This window comes from Mustela nivalis, assembly GCF_964662115.1.
Source record: "Mustela nivalis genome assembly, chromosome: 18".
In the NCBI taxonomy this organism is placed as follows: domain Eukaryota; kingdom Metazoa; phylum Chordata; class Mammalia; order Carnivora; family Mustelidae; genus Mustela; species Mustela nivalis.
In genome coordinates, this window is record NC_139037.1 from 56,727,171 (window position 1) to 56,745,681 (window position 18,511).

The window sequence follows — 18,511 nt, forward strand, 5'->3', positions numbered from 1 at the left end:
CAGCAGGGAGCCTGCTTCCCTCTCTCTCTCTCTGCCTGTCTCTCCATCTACTTGTGATTTCTCTCTGTCAAATAAATAAATAAAATCTTAAAAAAAAAAAAAAACTAAACAAACAGGTTCTAAAGTTCATATGGAAAAATAAACAAAAGCAAGAAAAGCCAAGAAAATCCCAAAGTGGCTACCTATAAAACTACAATAAATAAAATAATGTAGTTCTGGCACATGGATTGGATGGGTAACTAGCTAGCTAGATCAATGAGATGAGAGGGTTCAGAGAGAAACCCCAAGAAATAGAAGAATCTGTATATACTACAAGGGGTTTTTCAATCTGTGGCAGGAAGACAGATGACGCACAACACAGCCAACAATGCCGTCACAACTGAAATAATGCTGCATCTTCCACAAAATGAATTTTAGGTAAAAAGAAAACCATAAAGTACTAGGAAAAAGTTATGGCAGACTTTCAAAAATAATCCTGAGTGGAGTAACCCTTCCTAAATATATCAAAAGTCCAGAAGCCAAAAGAAACAAGGGAAAATCCAGCTGTGAAACAAACAGAGGACTATCTTCTGCAGGGAAGAAACACTGCAGTCCAACAAGGAACAAGGACCCCTGTCGCTTACACACAGAGCAAGGGAGCACATGCGCTTAGGGGGCCGGGGGCAGAACACTGAAGGAGACTTGCTTCTTCAGTGCACACTGTCCTGCATTTCATAACAAACACATGATAAAACAGTTAACAGGAGATGAGCTCGTATTCTACAATCATCTTTTCTACTACTCTGGGTTGATAAAGTCTCCTCACTCTTGCGAAATAACGGTCTAATAGGTAGGATGAGCTTTTTACGTTTTTATTTAAATTTCGGTTAGTTAATATACAGAGTAATATTAGTTTCAGCTGATCTGTCTAATAGACAGTTTATAAACTTTAATGTCTTTGTCTGGCAGGACAGAAAATGCTTGGCAACCTAAATTACCACCCAAATGCTGAGGGGACCTTACTGGCCCCCTACATCAGAAAGTCTGGAGCCCCTACAGCACAGGTAATGATTATATGGCCAACCTCTTAATAGGCAAGATATGCAAGAAATAAGACCAAAGCTGTAGTAATCCGGCTCCTTGCTCAGGAAAGCATGGCTGCCAATCACTGCTAATTGTCTTGGCGTCAGGACAGGGTCTACCCTGCAGGACCGTCGATTAGAAGTGCTTCAGCACATACCTGTTCAAGAACAGGTTAAGACCTTACCTCTCAAACTGGGAGACCAACACACCTCGAGACAAGAACAGTCACAAAGTTTTATAATTTACAAACGTGTTTTGTGTGTCTCTCCCTTTTTTTTTTAAAGTAGTCTCCACGCCCAACACGGGACTGGAACTCACGGCCCCCAGAGATCAGGAGTCACGTGTTCCAGCTACGGAGCCAGCCAGGTGCCCCTCCATGTGTCTCCCTTTTGATCTTTGGTATCAGCCGTCATGGAGCATAGGTAAGGCAGACAGCAGCTCCACTTTGCACTGAAGAATTAAGGATAAGAGAGATGAGATGACTCTAGCTCTCTCCCTTGGGTTCTCATAGTCTTTTGTACAAAGACATGTCCCTCCTCCTAGACCTATTCGCCCATTCCCACTTCTTAACTCCTCAGCGCAGGGACCATGTGCTATTCCCCAACTTCCGGACTACTGATGGTGCTCACTCACTGCCTGAATGAGTGAATGACACATGAGAACTAAAAGTCAGATGTTCTGATGCCTGCACCGGTCACCTTGCCACTGTACCAAAATGGTTACTAGGTCTAACTTCCCAAATCTGAAGAAACTGAGAAAGCCTATTTGGATGAATGAACCTAAGCCATATATTTGATAGTTTAAATCAGACTTAAAAAAAAAAAAAAAAGAAAAAAAGATGAGGGATAGTACCATCTGAACAACAGTATTAGGAGGTCTGCTTTTAAGAAGAGCTAAAAATCTATCGTTAGTATGTTCCGTGGTATGCCGTTAGTCAGTACTCTATTTGCCAAATGTGCAGAAATAACTGCTCAAATCTAGAAGGACATATGGACATATTAAATTACTGTTTTTATCATCAACCCCATTTAATAGACTAGGAAGCTGAGGCTCAGATAAGTTCAGTGCCCTGCCCGCAATCACAGAGCTAATGAGGTGGCAGAACCCAGCCTGGCACCCGAGTGAATGGTCCCCGCGGCTTATTCTCGACTGTTCTGCTGTATTCGCTTTCTTGTTAAATGATGCTCGTAACTGGGTGGGGCAACATTAAGGCTCCTTTTTACTTTTGAAACTTCAGATCTTTCAAGAACAAAAGTCTGACAGGAATACAGCAATTTCCACTTTATTAAAAAGATAACCACTTTCTTTTTCAGGTGGTTTAAGCGGTTCTCCCCTGTAATCTTGCTTGTATTATTTAAATGATGCATAAATCTTCCCTTCCGAGATCATGCGGAAGAGAAAGCTTCCTTACCTAAAATACAGGAAATGTGAAATAGAGATGTTCAGATTAGGAAAACACTGTTGACCTTACATAAATGCTGCCAGGAAGGCTGTGGCAAGGCTACCTGTGCGTGGGCAAGGGCCGGCTCCTTGGGGGCTCTGCAAGGATGAAATGAAGTCAAGCTCCCAGTCCGGACTGGGCCTCCACAGTGTTAATTATCTTCTTCATTATTGTTGTTAAAACTGCTACTATCACATTCCTGCCATCAGATGATGTGCATCTTAGCCTGTTTCCACATTTTCCAAACTAGGCTGACTTTTCTTTAATACCCTACTGTGCCGCCCGTGATCCTTTCCCCAAAGCTAGTTCGCATGGATTAGGGCAGCTGAGAACCAAGGGGCTTCTTAGAATCAACAGTTGTTTTATTTAGTGCAGTTCGGTTCATGTATTTTCAGCTGCCTTAGTGATCTAGTTTTAGTGATATTAACACAAAACAAAACAAAACAGCAACAACAATATGTAACCTACATTTTTAAGACTCCAAAGAATTTTGCATCTACCAGATTTGGGGTCCTCTACTCAGTTTATGGGTTACAGAGGAATACACACTCTCTGCCTAGGAAGCGAAGTACTTCATTCTAGATTAAGTTTGTACAAAACACTCTCTTGCTGCCACCAGCCCAAATGCTGGCTCTTGACAACCACAACAGAAGAAAGAGTTTTCTGTTGTGGTTTTTGAAACACCAAAAAAAAGATCACAAAGCAAAAACACTGGTTGTAGTCGCAGTTATCAGGAGCTCTGGACTACGTACTAGAAAGGTCTTGTTTCAACCAAATTGCAGCTTAGGTGAAAAGATAAATTGTGTGAGTTTGTTATTCTTCAAACTGCTGGGAGGCCACCAAATTCAAACAGCCAAAGGACCCCAGCCAGGAGTGAAAAAGGCAAACGGGTGAAATCATGGGGCCTTTACACCATCTCTGTTTGAACAAGTAGGATTCAATTGCCTGATACCCAAGTCCGCTTCCATTTCAAACAAACAAACCACCTGAGAGCCAGGCCCTGCACAAAAGAGTGAGCTTATCTTTTCAGACCAGGATTCTCAAGTGGCACTCTTCCATGTCTCCTACCAGTCTTAGGCCTTCTGACTTTCTCTGATGCCTCAATTCCCATTCTTACTGACCTAGTTGCTCTCTTCTAGCTACGTGAACACAAAGATCCCTGACTGCAGTCGCTGGAGAGCCAGGCCCCATGGGGATGCACACACCAAGAAAGAACTGGCCCCTAACTCAAGGATCTTAGGAGCTCTGGTGCCTCTGTCAAGGCCTGGCCATCTGTATTCATCTACTCAGGCTGCCGTGATAAAATACCAGAGACTGAAGGGCTTGAACAACAGAAGCATATTTTCTCATGATTCTGGAGGCTGGGAAGTCCAAGATGATCAATGTGCTGGCCGATTTGGTTTCTCCGGAGACCTTTCTTGTGTCTCTCTTAGAAGAACACAAATCCTATCAAATCAAGGGTCCCACCCTCATGGCCTTATTAATCCTAATTCAAGGCAAAATGTGCTATAAGAGATGCATAGCTAGGGTGCGAAGGCTTTAGAAACAGTGGGGATTTATTAGGTGCCCCTGCACGTTGGGAGGACGTGTTAGCAAAGACCGGAGGCATAAAACTGGAAAATGTGAAGAAAGAGGAGGTTGGCAAGGCAAGCCGGGCTCAGCAGCTGCCCCATCTGCTTTCTCCCAGTTCTGGCTCTAACCCAGGCTCTCCCCCACCCCCTACCCACACTGAGTTATACCTCCATCCTTTCAGGTCTAAACTAAGGATCTAGGTCAACCCATGCCAACAATACAGAGAACTAGTTATATATCCAGAGAAAGGAAGCGCAGAATGCAGGGAGATCAGCAGAAGCACAGGAAGATCAAGAGCCTTCAAGTCCCCAAGGGTCAAGACTGTTCTCTACGCAGTGGCCAGGGTTACTTTACCAAGCAAAAGCCAAATACAGTTCCTCCACTTAAAACCCTCCAGTGCCAGTGACTTCTTACCTCATTCAGTAGAGGCCAAGGCCCTTACCAGGAAATGTTCTACTCTTAGGAATTTCACTCTGACTCTTCTGTCTGGAAGGTTCTTCTCCAGGTAATGGCATGGTTCCCTCTCTCATTTCCATCAGGCTCTCATCATAAGACACTCTCCCCCAGCTCCCCGTATCTAAAATTTTAACACTTACTCCAGACATTTCACATCTCACTTTACTGCTTCATTTTTATCCTCCCAAGCACTAATCACCAAAATTCATTATATATATTTTATTTGTTACTGTCTGTCTCCCCCACTAGATTAAAATGCCTGCCGCATGAGAGCAGGGTTGTTTTTTTTTTTTGAAAGATTTTATTTTTTTATTTAATAGAGAGATAACAGATAGGCAGAGAGGCAGGAGAGAGAGAGGAGGGAGAAGCAGGCTCCCTGCTGAGCAGAGAGCCCAATGCGGGGCTCAATCTCAGGACCCTGGGATCATGACCTGAGCCGAAGGCAGACACTTAACCCACTGAGCCACCAGGCACCCCCGACAGCAGGGATTTTTAACTGTCTTGCCCAACACCGTATCCTCAGCGTCTCAAACACTGCGTGGCACACAGTATTTAAGTGCTGAGTGAATGAGGACAGGATCCTCACAATTCTAAGTACTCTGGGTCCCTGGAACTCTGGAACCAGGCAGAGAAATAAATGCACAGGGGACTACCTCCCTCAAGAGTGAGGTAAAACGGGAGAGAGGACAGCTCTGCGGAAAAAAAGATTCCCAAGCCTTTATCACAGGTCAAATAAGCATGGGGAAGATCTAAAACAAGAGGCTGCCCATGAGGAGTGAACACCTAAACAGGGATTCAAAAGCAGCCCATGAAAGAATCAGAGGATAAGCAAGAAGCCAGCAATGTCGATTTCAGCACAAAAGAACAAGGAGGGCTCTCCTTGCTGAGTGTTCCCTACGTGCCAGGCCAAGCAGCTGATATGCACGATCCCATTCAATCCGGGCAATCCTAGCAAGGGAGGTATTACCATTAGCTCCATTTTACCCAGGAAGCACAGAGCTCGGAGGCTAAGGCAGTTGAGTTAAGAGCAATAGCAGAGCTGGAATTTTAAACCGTGTGCGATGCGTTTCAAAGTCCACGCGTGACCTGCTCTGCTCTCTGGCCCTCAGGATCTCGGAAGGGAGAGTGAGTCACTGGGCTATTCCCCCTCCCTGCCTGAGAGAGAAGCCTCCACCAGACCTCAGTGGTGAAGGGCACAAGGCCCAGTGGGCAGAGGGGCCTGGCAAACGAGGGCTCCCACAAGGCTCAAGGGAGGCTTCCCTGGAGTGGAAGGTGCACCGGAGTGTGCCTTGGACAGGGTCAACAGCAGCACCAGAAGCCGCAGCAGCGGGAGCAGCCACGAAGGCTAATTATCCCCGCTGACCCGCCAGGAACTGTCCTAAGGTCTTTAACCTACTGAAGCAACCCCACGATTCAGAGCATTACCATCCCCATTTTACACTCAGGAAAATGAAGTCACTGCTCAGGTTAAATATTTGTTCCCAAGGAGCAGAGCGGAGATCGGAATGCACGCACTTTGCTCCAGGTTCATCCTGTAGAGAATTATTCTGGCACAAGAGAAAGTGGGGGAAAAGGGCTGCCCAAACCTACATGACACGTACATGACACACGTGCACACGGTCCCCCCGGGCGTGTGACAGAAGTCCTCCCTTGGCTTCTCTGAGGCCTGTCCCATAGTTACTAATAGCAGTTGCGTCCTGTACTCTCCCCATCCCCACCTCCTGCCTTCATCGGCCCTGATGTGTTTGTTGCCAGGCTGTCTCCCAGAGGCCTCTGATCTAATGGCAAGCATTTCTCCCCCAAGATGCTACCCTCAATTAGTGGTGAAATTTAAATCTGCCACGCAGAAAGCACTCTGCTCATTTATCCAGGCAAACGAGCTAAATCAGGAGGAAGGTCACAGCTCTAAGTATCTGTCAAAGACCATTTTTAGAGAGGGCTTCCATTTGCGCGTTGAAGATGAGGGCCACCTCTGACCTGCAAACGATGCAGACAAGCTGAATTACAGCCGCAGCCCTCAAGCCGTGGCTCTGGGGCTTGGCACTCGCCCTCAGCCACCCCAGCTTGTGCAGCCTCACCTTTCCTCCCCTCACAAACTGCCCCCAGGGCTGAACCTTTCATTTTGGAGTCTCACTGGTAAGTATCAGCAAGAACACCTCCTTATCTGCGGGGCAGAATAGCCAAAGCTGAATCAGAGAGCAATGCTCTGCAGTGGGTCGGCACGCAAACGCGATGGGGTTATTGCGATCTGTGCTAACCACAGTCTCAACTCAAAACCACAGACAGAACCCCAGCAAAGACAACAGTGACGTCACAAGGTACCAGAAGAATTCAAGATTCTTTCAAGCCAGACCCACTTTGCAAACAGAAATGATACAGCTGCTAAAAGAATATGAGAGACAGCTCTGTGGACCCACACCCGCCCTGGCCAGAACCAACACTCGCTCCTTAGAAGACACGAAACACAAAGGCACGGATAGGGAGTGAAGGGAACTCTTAGTGCTTTAGCTCACAGCTTCACAGATGATTATCCCTTCAGGGACTGAAAGGTCTTTTAAACCGTCATGCTCAACATGCTGAAATCAATTATTAAAAGCTGCCTCACTCTTGGTTTTGTACTTGAAGCACAAGAGTGTGCAAACACGCACCAAAATTCATGTACAAGAATGTTCCCAGCAGCGCTATTCACAGCCACCCCAAACTGGAAAGCACCCAAATGTCCACAAAGAGCAGAATGAATAAACAGATAGCGATTACTCCTATGACGGAAAAGCACACGAGGAGAACAGTCTCCAATCCCATGGCTGAATTTACAGATTCGACCGTGGGCCAGGTGACTCTCACGGACATAGCGCAGAGAGACAGAAGCCACACACCAAACCGCACATTTGGTATGAGCCTACTTTCAAAACACGAAAAGACAAGCTTACCCCATGCTGTTAGAAGCCAGGAGAATGGTAATCCCTGGCAAAAGGGTTCTGTGGGAACTACTCACCTTCTGTCCCCCGAACCGGCCACACAGTGGTGCTCGGTTTGCGGCCATTCACTGAGCTGTAATTTAATGACGGGTGTACTGTGCTTTAACGAACGCTATACTACAGTAAGAAATTTTTAAAAAAACTGTCCCTAGTCGCTGTCCCGTCTCATCCCCTACTGTTCTGGGGAGATGTCTTGCTTGGGTTTCTACAACCACAGCAAGTCAGCGACAGGCGCCGCCAAGATACCGGCTACCACCAACTGAATGATTCCTGGGGACCAGGCATCATGAGAGAACGTCACAAACAGGAATGCATTTACTTCTCAAAAACTCTCTGAATGAACTATTTTTATTCCCAATTTGGAAGAACAGAAAAACAAAGCTTAGCCAGTTCAAGCCGAAGGCCGGCTACTACCTACGGAAGTCAGGATGCCAGGGGGTGACACCAAAGCTTAAGGTCCTACCGCTGGGCTATCGGAATGGGAAACGTGTTTATGTTATAAATGCTGAAGTTACATTAGGCCCTCAAGCTGTTTTCTTTTTCATGCCACTGACCTTTTTGATTGAGTCCAGGCCAGCTGTCTTCTAAGAGCTATCACATTCTGGACTTGCCTAATTGTTTCTTCATGGTAAGATTCAGATTATGCATTTTCAGCAAAGAGACACAGAAGGTTTGGTTGAACTAACAGTAGGGGTGCCAGGTCTGGTCACTTTGTTAAGGTGTTAACCCCCAGATCTCTTCATTATAAAGGCACATTTCCTCTTGGTAATTAATATGTCGGGTGATATTTTGAGACTATGTAAATACCAAATTCCTTCAGAACTGTTCCCCAGTGATTTTTTTTTTAAGGTTTTAAAAATTAACTACTGAGGTATAATTTATATATGATAAACTATATCCATTTAAGGGGTACAATTTGATAGTTTTGAATATGCATACATGCGTGAAATCATCACTACAATCAGGATACAGAATATTTCCATCATCCCCACGTTTTTCCCATGCCTCTGGCCATCAGTTCCTCCGGCCACTTCTTACTCTCAGGCAACCACTGATCTGTCTGCTATCGCTATAGATTAGTTTGCATTTACAGAGCTTTATATAAACGGAATCAGAATTTGCAGTCTTTTGTGTCTGGCCTGAACCACTCTCAGCATATAATGCTTCTAAGATCCAACCATGCTACTGTACGTAACTGTAATTCTTCCTTCTGACCCCTGAGTAGTGATCCAGTCGATGGCTGGATCAGTGTTTATTCACCTGCTGACAGACACTGGGTGGTTTCCAGTTTGGGGCTCTCATAAACAAAGCTGCTAGAAACGGCTGAGTACAAGTCTTTGTGTGAATATGTTTTGTTTTCCTTTCTCTTGGGCAAATACCTAGGAGTAGGATGGTTAAGTATACATTTAGCTTCCAATAAACTGCCAAAGTTTTCCAAAGGGAGTCTACCTTTTATATTCTTTTTTTTTTTTTTTTTTAAAGATTTTATTTATTTGACAGACAGATCACAAGTAGGCAGAGAGGCAGGCAGAGAGAGAGGAGGAAACAGGCTCCCTGCTGAGCAGAGAGCCCTATGTGGAGCTCGATCCCAGGATCCTGAGATCATGACCTGAGCCGAAGGCAGAGGCTTTAACCCGCTGAGCCACCCAGGCGCCCCTACCTTTTATATTCTTATCAGCAGCGTATGACGGTTCTAACTGCTCCATATCCTCACTTGGTCCTGTCACTCATTAAATTCTCCAGTGATTTTATTTTTTTTAAGATTTTATTTATTTATTTTTTTTGTCAGAGAGAAAGAGAGAGTGAGCGCAGGCAGAGGGAGAAGCAGGCTCCCTGCCGAGCAAGGGGCCCCATGCAGCATTTGATCTGAGCACCCTGGGATCATGACCTGAGCTGAAGGCAGACGCTTAACCGGCTGAGCCTCCCAGGCATCCCTCCCCAGTGATTTTAAAATCCAATAATGTTCCTTGCCTGAATTAATTGTGCATTTGTGTGATTATGTCTAACTCTCCCACCCCAAACATCATGGGGTACACTTTAGTTCAACCCAGTTCCTAGCATATAATAGGGGCTTCATTAATATAAAGTCAGTAAATTATCTGTTGAATGAATCTGCAGACTTCCCCCCAATCCCAACAAAAAGACAGTAAGCTAAAATTTTTAAGACCTACTAGTGACTTCTCAGGAAGTTTCTAACTTTCTTTCATTCTTTTTTTTTTTTTTTTAAGATTTTATTTATTGACAGACAGAGATCACAAGGAGGCAGAGAAGCAGGCTAGAGAGAGAGAGAGGCAGGCTACCTGTTGAGCAGAGAGCCCAGGACTCTGGTATCATGACCTGAACCAAAGGCAGAGGTTTTAACCCACTGAGCACCCCAAGTTTCTACCTTTCTATAACCCTTGGTGCTGTGTCCTATATTCTACTAAACCAGAGAGGTCAAGCTTGACCTGATTCTGCTGCCCAACAAGGAGCAGTGCCCCAGAAGGCAAATACAGAGGCCCCTCTTGCATTACATAGCCTGCTTAATGTGGGCAATGAAACTTGTGTGGCTCAACTCCAGGCCCTGAAGGAAAGGGGTTTGAAAAGAAATATAATGTTAACTAACTAGAATTTAAATAAACATTTGAAAAGAAAAAAAAAATGAGCATCAGCTGCAATACTGTGCCCAGGCAGGTGATGCCTTGAAAAGCCATGCCCCAGCCCTGTCCCTGGGTGAGAGTCGGTCTAAGAGCAGTGGAAGAGACTATTAAGGCTGCCACCTTCTCTCTGGCCAGACTAGCCCTGCACTTCATTGACACTGGGGTCTCCCTACGGCTGATAAAAGATGCTGACCCCTCCCAAGGGCCCGCTTCCTGCTGCATCTGGGTTCTTCGAGCAACAAAACAATCTCTTGTGAAATGAGGTTGCATATGCCAAGTGCCCAGTACAATGCCTGGACCACAGCAAGCTCTCCATAAATGTGTCAGAAACAGAAAGTGGGGGGCGCCTGGGTGGCTCAGTGGTTTAGGCTGCTGCCTTCGGCTCAGGTCATGATCTCAGGGTCCTGGGATCGAGTCCCGCATCGGGCTCTCTGCTCAGCAGGGAGCCTGCTTCCCTCTCTCTCTCTCTGCCTGCCTCTCCATCTACTTGTGATTTCTCTCTGTCAAATAAATGAATAAAATCTTTAAAAAAAAAAAAAAAAAAAAAAAAAAGAAACAGAAAGTGGGGAGAGTTAATATGATGGCAGGCCATCTTTGGCATTATTATTTTAAACAGCTGCCAGGCTTCCCTGGCTGCAGGGACTTTCTCATTCAATGGGGACAAACTGAAATTAAGATACACTAACAAAACCATGGCCTACCAGTTGTTTATACCGTATGGTCTGACCGCATTATAATTCAAGATGTAAAAGAGGGGCCTTCCGCCCACATGAAACTGCTTCTCCTTGGGAACAATTTCTTTTCTCAGCCCTCTGTGGCACTTGCTATAGGAACTGGTCACCTCTTAATAAGCCAAGCAATAAAGAAAGGGACTATTAGATGGGAAATCATTTTTGCTACTGCTGCCCCACCCCCTCCCACTCTGCCAAAAGGAAAAGGTTAAAGATCATAGAACGAGGGGCCAAGGAGGTTTAGTCTTACACATTATTCAGAAAAATCATTCCTAGGGAATGCTAATTTTAGTTCATGGCTGACAAGCGAGGCCACAGGCCCTCGGAACACATGCAGTAGCGCCCAGAGGAGCAGGGCACAAGGCATTCAGCCTCCAGGATACGAGACCTTCAGGGACTGAGGGGCAGGGACACTTGGAAGCTCCCTCAGGGGGTTTCTCTGCTGTAGGATGTGGATGTTTCCCCCTTCCCACGCTGTGGCTCAAAACTGGTCCAGAGACCTGGGATTTAAAACCATTCTGCGACCACAGTGAGGTATATAGATGGCACACTTAGCCTGACAAATTTTTCTCATATTCTCAGGAAGACTGTAAGTAGGTTCTAAAAAGTAACTCCTTTGGAGAGATGAACTCTGGACAGGACTGAATATTCCTACTTCCTGCTTTGCAAAGGAGAGCACAGATTAACTTGGCCAATGTTCTCTTTTTACTCGGGAGTCACACTGCTGTAGAAGGGAAGCAGGGGCTCCACTGCCCTGACAGTTTTCCATGTGGAGGGAAACTGGGGGAAGAAAGTGTTCTAGCCGGAAATACAAAGTCAGTCTGACCTCCAGCAGTGACCCCAGAGCAGCTGCAGAAGATCCGAGCTCGCTTCCAGCCTGATCCCGTAACTGGAACAGAAAGTGAAAAGCTGTGATCCTATTAGCACAGCAAGCACAGAGATGGTCTCTGAGCCTGCGCTGGGCTCAAGGCATCTGCAAATCAATCCAAAAGCTGTTCTACCTCCTGGCCATTTCTTGAACACATTCCAATTTTAGGAAGTATGAAACAAGGGTAAGTGAACTGGTCAGAAAGCTCGGGGTGTGGGGGGGAGGCAGATGCAATCCAAAATGAACCTCCCACTTGCAGTGCTGGAGAAGACCTAAGAATGTGGCGCTTTGGAGAGGTCCAACAGGGTCCTAACAGCAGCAGCAGCAAATTTTGAGGTGAGAAAGCAGTGATCCTTTCCTTATGGTCTGTGTCTAGGAGGAGCTGGCAATTTACTCACAAACTATGAGGAGGATACAAGGCAGTCACAGGCACCTGCCGCGGGCCACCCCTGGAATGTGGGGTTGCCGGCAAACAAAGCTTCTCTCCATAGACTCTCCAAGGTGCCCCCACCCCATCCCTGGCGTCCATCTCTCGCCACCCTCTTCTCAGGTCAAATTTAAAATGAATTTGGCCTGGAGATGGAATCATAAAGATGATGCCGAGGGTATATATATGTAAAAGTAAAACAAAATATAAACTTCAGAATGGTAGGCACATGATGTCTTGTGGGGGTAGTATTAGCAGAAAACATAACTGAACTATTTCAGATTACTTTCAGAGATGGGGATTGTAAAGGACTGTCACTTTCTATTTTATATCTGTATTTATAGTAATTTTTTACTGTGAGCAACCTGATGATTCTTGTAATTTGAAAAAATAGTAAGGTGACAGGATGGTTCGAGTTGTCCCCATTCACAATGCTCACGCTCCGGCCTCTTGAACCCAAGGTCTCAGCAGGAAGGTTTTTGGCAAGGCTGCTGTGAGACTGGGGCGGGGGCAGCAACCCAGGCCCTGAGGCACACAAGGAGAGGGGCTCCTTTTGGGATTTCTTGCTGGATTTCATACCCACCATAGTAGGCAGGAGTGTGAGCTCCCAAGCATCGGCTTTGAAAGTGATGATGCAGTATTTTATGTGCCAGGACAAGCAAAGTGCCCAGGTGTATGAGACAGACACAAAAACTATGACTTTCGACTGAACTGCTTAGGACAGACCCTGCAAACACATTTCATTTGCAGTGTCCTCTCCAATTAGCCAGATGAACTGCCTGAACTGCCACATGGAAACGAGTCCCAAGATGATTTCTATCATGAGCAAGAGAGGGAGACGGGATGGAGAGGTCAGGTGTCAGCAGAGGCTCTTCCTAAGTGCAAGTTCAGTGTAAGTCAGTCAGACCTGGGAAAACACCTAATCCATAATTCATTCAATCATTCCACAAAGTCTCATCAGTCCCAGGCCTCTGCTCAGCTGGGAGCCGCATGATGAGGCAGCCATGGGTGGTGTCAGAAGGGGGCTACGGACGCTGAAGGGCTACAGACAGCACACCACGCGAGGTGACATTCTAGCAGACGACTGTCTAGACTTCTCAAATAAGGTTATCATTCAAAACAGAACAGAACAAAACAAAACACATCAAAAGGCAAAGAGAATTGTTCTGACCTGAAGGGACAAAGGAAGCAATAGCCAAATGCTGTGAACACTGCTTGGATCTCAGAGCAAAGTCTCAGCTGTAAGAGAGAGTTTAAGCCACCTGAGTCAACTTGAACACGGACTGCATGTGGAACACTACTGAACTAACGCTATCATTCTTGAAAGCGATAATGTCACTACAATTATAGAGGAGAAACTCCTTAAGCTAAGGGATATACGCTGAGATTTTTAGGAGTGAAGTGATGTGGGATCCATGGCTTATTCTCAAATTCAATTAAAATTAGGGGAAGAAAGGGCAGATGTGGCAAAATGTTAACCCCCAGGGAACACGGAGTCATTATCATACTAGTCTCTCAACTCTTCAATGGGTTTTCCTACATTCCGTTTAGAAGCGGGGGAGAAAGCCAAGTTACAGGTATCTCCAGTCACTGGCAGAGCCTGATGGGCAGCAGAAAGCAGCAGCAACTGTGCTGGCGAAGCGGCCGCAACAAGCAGCACAAGAAGCCCGTGCCTGGGCTGCGGGCCACACGCAGCGCCTCAGGCAAGTCTCCTGAAACCTCTGGGGGAGTCCATGGAGCCAGGGCCTGTTATCACCCCCAGTTTACAGATGAACAAATGGCAGAGCAATGATCCCAGACTTGGTCTAACTGCAGATGTGAAGCTCAGTATCATTACTCCAAAATGCCTGTCCTAGCTAATCTGCTTCTTTAAGTCCACCAGGAGGAGAAAATGCCACAAGAGTCCCCAAACAGGGGAATGCTTAAATGGTCTGTGATCCAGGTACTTCCTAGAACATTATGCAGCAATTACATGTCATGTTCTTTGAGGGAGATCCCCTCTGCTTGCTAGATGGGACGCTGCCCGATTCATGAATACTTAAAACCTGTTGCTCTTCAAATTAAAAGAAAAAGAAAAAAAGTCATATTTTCATGAAGTAGTTAATGACAGGGAGCATGCTCACAAAGCAATGTCTGGCTTAAAAAGCAGTGATTCTCAAAAAATGGTCCTCCATTCCACCTCTAGGTCACTGAATCCTTTTCCTTCAGGAAAATAGGAGTAGATAAGCTGGTAAAGTCAGGGCTCTTTCGGCTCATCTAAGTTATGCTAGAAAATTTTTAAGAACTATCATACTGCAGGGGCACCTGGGTGGCTTAGTCGTTAACCATCTGCCTTCAGCTCAGGTCATGATCCCAGGGTCCTGGGATTGAGCCCCGCATCAGGCTCCCTGCTCAATGGGGAGCCTGCTTCTCCCTCTCCCACTCCCCCTGCTTGTGTCCCCTCTCTTGCTGTCTCTCTCTATCAAATAAATGAATAAAATCTTAAAAAAAAAAAACTATCATACTGCATACTCTGACTTACGTAAAAGTAAAAACCAACAAACAAACGCAGAGCAATAAGGCTATCATGAACGCAGCAGACCATCAACAGTGGTATTCACTAAGTGGAAGGTCAATGAATCTTTAAATTCTTTCTCACAGTTTTTAGCACTTGTTGAATTTCTATGAACATGCCTCAATTTTATGAAGAGGAAAAAAATTCTTTTAGGGAAAAGAGCACACAACCCCCCTGCCACACATGCTAAATTCATAGATACCACATTTAAAATACTTCTCTCCTGGGGCGCCTGGGTGGCTCAGTGGGTTAAGCCGCTGCCTTCGGCTTAGGTCATGATCTCGGGGTCTTGGGATCGAGTCCTGCATCGGGCTCTCTGCTCAGCGGGGAGCCTGCTTCCTCCTCTCTCTTTCTGCCTGCCTCTCTGCCTACTTGTGATCTCTTTCTGTCAAATAAAAAAATAAATAAATAAATAAAAATAAAATACTTCTCTTCTAAAATTCTACTAAGTACAAACTAATGCGGGATGAGGGAAAGTATGGAACAAAATTTAAAGGCAGGAAGGCAAGCGGGCAGACACGCAGGCAGGAGGGGATGGAAGAAACAGTGGAATCAAGATATTCCAGGTTGAAGACCACTTACTTAATCAACAAGTAATGCATATCGTGTGCCACACTCAGAAGAACAGAGAAGCCTACTCCCAGCAAGCTAAAATGTGCCTGAGAACTACCAGGGAGGTCACATTCAAAGGGCTACTGGCGGTGGGGGGTCTTGGAAGAAGGAGGACAAGTTCCAGAGAAAAGGAGGAATGCGGGATACATTTCATTCCACACGAAGAACACATGCAAAGCAGAGAAATACAAAGAAATTCCGCTGGTGGGAATGCAAGCTGGTGCAGCCACTCTGGAAAACAGCATGGAGGCTCCTCAAAAAGTTGAAAATAGAGCTTCCCTACGACCCAGCAATTGCACTACTCGGTATTTACCCTACAGAGGTAGTGATCCGAAGGGGCAACGTGCAGCTGAATGTTTACAGCAGCAATGTGCCTAATAGCCAAACTATGGAAAGAGCCCAGATGTCCATCGACAGACAGATGAGTGGATAAAGATGTGGTATCTATATACAATGGGATACTATGGAATGGAATACAGCCTTCAAAAAAATGCAATCATTTGCAACGACAGCCATTTGCAACGACATGGATGAAACTAAAGGGTATTATGCTAAGTGAAATAAGTCACTTTCTCAGTCAGAGAAAGACAATTACCATATGATCTCACTGATATGTGGAATTTAAAAAACAAAACAGAGGATCATAGGGGAAGAGAGGAAAAAATAAGACAAAGAAACCAGGGAGGGAGACAAACCATGAGAGACTCTTAATCCTAGGAAACAAATGGAGGGTTGTTGGAGGAGTGGGGGTGGGGGGATGCGGTAACTGGGGGACAGGCATTAAGGAGGCACGTAATGTGATGAGCGCTGGGTGTTATAGAAGACTGTTGAATCACTGACTTCTACCTCGGAAACCAGTAATACATTATATGTTAACTTAAATTTTAAAAATTAGGGAAAAAAGAAATTCAGCTTGTATTCTCGTAAAACAATTTAAAAATTAATGCTTGTTGTAGTATAAAACAGAACGTGGGGGAGAGGAAAGGAAGAACGAAGGGAGAGAGGGACAGAGGAGAGGGCCAGGCAGACCGCCGTAACGGTACTGTACACAGGAGGGGGCAAGACTGTGGCCTGCATCTGGGAGGCAGAGAGACAGCAAGAAGAGCTTTTTGGTGGGGTGCCTGGGTGGCTCAGTGGGTTAAGCCTCTGCCTTCAGTTCAGGTCATGGTCTCAGAGTCCTGGGATCGAGTCCCACATCGGGCTCTCTGCTGGGCTGGGAGGCTGCTTCCTCCTCTCTCTTTGCCTGTCTCTATCCTTACTTGTGATCTCTCTCTGTCAAATAAATAAATAAAATCTAAAAAAAAAAAAAAAAAAAAAAAGAAAGAAGAGCTTTTTGGTAGAGAACTTCGTGAAATCAGGAGGGACTGCAGAGCGTGATGGTGGGGAAACGGAAGTGAAATGGAGGAGACAGAGCTCAGAGATGACAAAGCAAAAGTGACTTAGACATAGACTTGGGAACTGATTGGAGATGACCCTGCAGGTTTCTTGGTGACAGGGTGGACAGTGGCACAGTCTCACAGAGTTTTTTATTTTTTTAAAGATTTTTATTTATTTGACAGACAGAGATCACAAGTAGGCAGAGAGGCAGGCAGAGAGAGGGAGAGGGAAGCAGGCTCCCTGCAGAGCAGAGAGCCCGATGCGGGGCTCGATCCCAGGACCCTGGGACCATGACCTAAGCCAAAGGCAGAGGCCTTAACCCACTGAGCCACCCAGGTGCCCCAGTCTCACAGAGCTTTAAGGAAAGCAACAGCTTGGTAGTGGCTGGTGGTAAAGCCTTAAACCCACAAGTATTCACAGGCAAAAGGGCAAGAAGAGGCCCAAGTGCATCCGTGGACAGCAAACCGTGAGTCACGGGCTGAGAGTGAGAGAAGCAAGGTGGGTGGGGCAGGTCGAGGCCACTGACATGCTCAGCTAGAGGACAGGTGGGTGACGTCCCTGCACCTCGGGCTACGGCAGGTGAGCCACGTGAGGAGATCATTCACACGAGGCTCCCAGAAAAGGGAAAGCTCCCCCTGACAGGAGAAAAGCAACTAATACATGCTGAAGGAATCAGGGAGTAATGCTATGGGGAAAGAGTAGCTTAGCGCACACCACCACCTTCCCCAAGGCATCAGCGCGAACGCTGCCAGTGACAGACAACTTGACGTGCTGCGCCACACGGTGTGATGCATCGAGAACACAGCATCGCTTCCCTGCTGTTTCTGCCCAAGGTGCAAATACGAACATAATCATGAAGAAAACAGCCCCAAACCACCAAGCTGACGAGGAACCTACTACAAAATAATGATCTGTATTCTTGAAAACTATCAAACCCATGTGGCGCCTGGGGGGCTAAGTTGGAAGCATCTGCCTTTGGCTTGAGTCATGATGCTGGGGTCCTGGGATGGAGCCCCACATCGGCTCCCTGCTCAGCGGGGAGCCTGCTTCTCCGCCCCCCGCCACTTCCCTGCTTGTCCTCTGATAAAGAAATAAAATCTTTAAAAAACAAAAAACAACAATAAATTATCAAGGCCATGAAAAATAGATAGGCTAAAGTGTTCTAGATTAAAAGAGACTGGAGGCTTGACAACTAACCCTATCGTGTGGTGCAGGGTTAGGTCCTGGACCAAAATAAATTTGTGTTTTGCTATGAAGGACATGACTAGGACAATTGATGAAATAAAGACATTCACAGACTGGGTAGGTTAGTGCTGGGTCGGTGCTAATGTCCTGAGTGTGACAGCTGCTTGGTGATTATGGAAGAGAATGTTTTTAGAAAATACACACAGAGACAGTTAGAGGTAAAGGTGCATCAGATTTGCAAACTTCCAAATATTTCAGAAAAAAGATACAAATAAATATGCAGAAAGAATAGTGTGGGGAAACTGGTAAAATCCTTTTAAGGAACCTGGGAATTTTTCTAACTTTCAATTTGTTTAAACTTAGAATTTTTATGCCTTTCCAATAAGTCTAAAACAAAAAGTTCAGGAAAAAATGCCCCACCCCGCCCCCGAGCTGACACAAAGTGTCTCTCTGAAGTGCTAGGTCAACAAGTACAGGCTTCAGTCACCTGAATCAAATCTCTGTGCAGATTTTCTCTTTACCCAAGGGAGAGGTGCCAGAGAGAAATGGACATAAAACCAGGGTCAAAAAGAAGGACAGGGGGCACCTGGGTGGCTCAGTGGGTTAAGC

General features: G+C 45.8%; 1 protein-coding gene and 2 long non-coding RNA genes across 3 annotated transcripts in view; 1 reads left to right on the forward strand and 2 right to left on the reverse strand.

The window, feature by feature from the left end:
* Positions 1–18,511, reverse strand: part of ARHGAP35 (Rho GTPase activating protein 35) — a 125,435-nt gene that overhangs the window by 41,002 nt on the left and 65,922 nt on the right. The gene's annotated exons all lie outside the window — the stretch shown is intronic.
* On the reverse strand, positions 126–9,250 carry LOC309853005. The gene is made up of 3 exons (XR_014305486.1): positions 9,170–9,250; positions 2,568–8,958; positions 126–2,473 (listed from the first exon to the last, which is right to left on the reverse strand). It is a non-coding gene; the product is annotated as an uncharacterized lncRNA (long non-coding RNA).
* The window catches only part of LOC309853009, an 83,703-nt gene continuing 74,452 nt past the window's right edge, over positions 9,261–18,511 (forward strand). Inside the window, exons 1-3 of the long non-coding RNA XR_014305490.1 lie at positions 9,261–10,484; positions 10,708–11,235; positions 11,288–15,014. This is a non-coding gene — a long non-coding RNA (uncharacterized lncRNA). The remainder of the gene's footprint in view (positions 10,485–10,707; positions 11,236–11,287; positions 15,015–18,511) is intronic.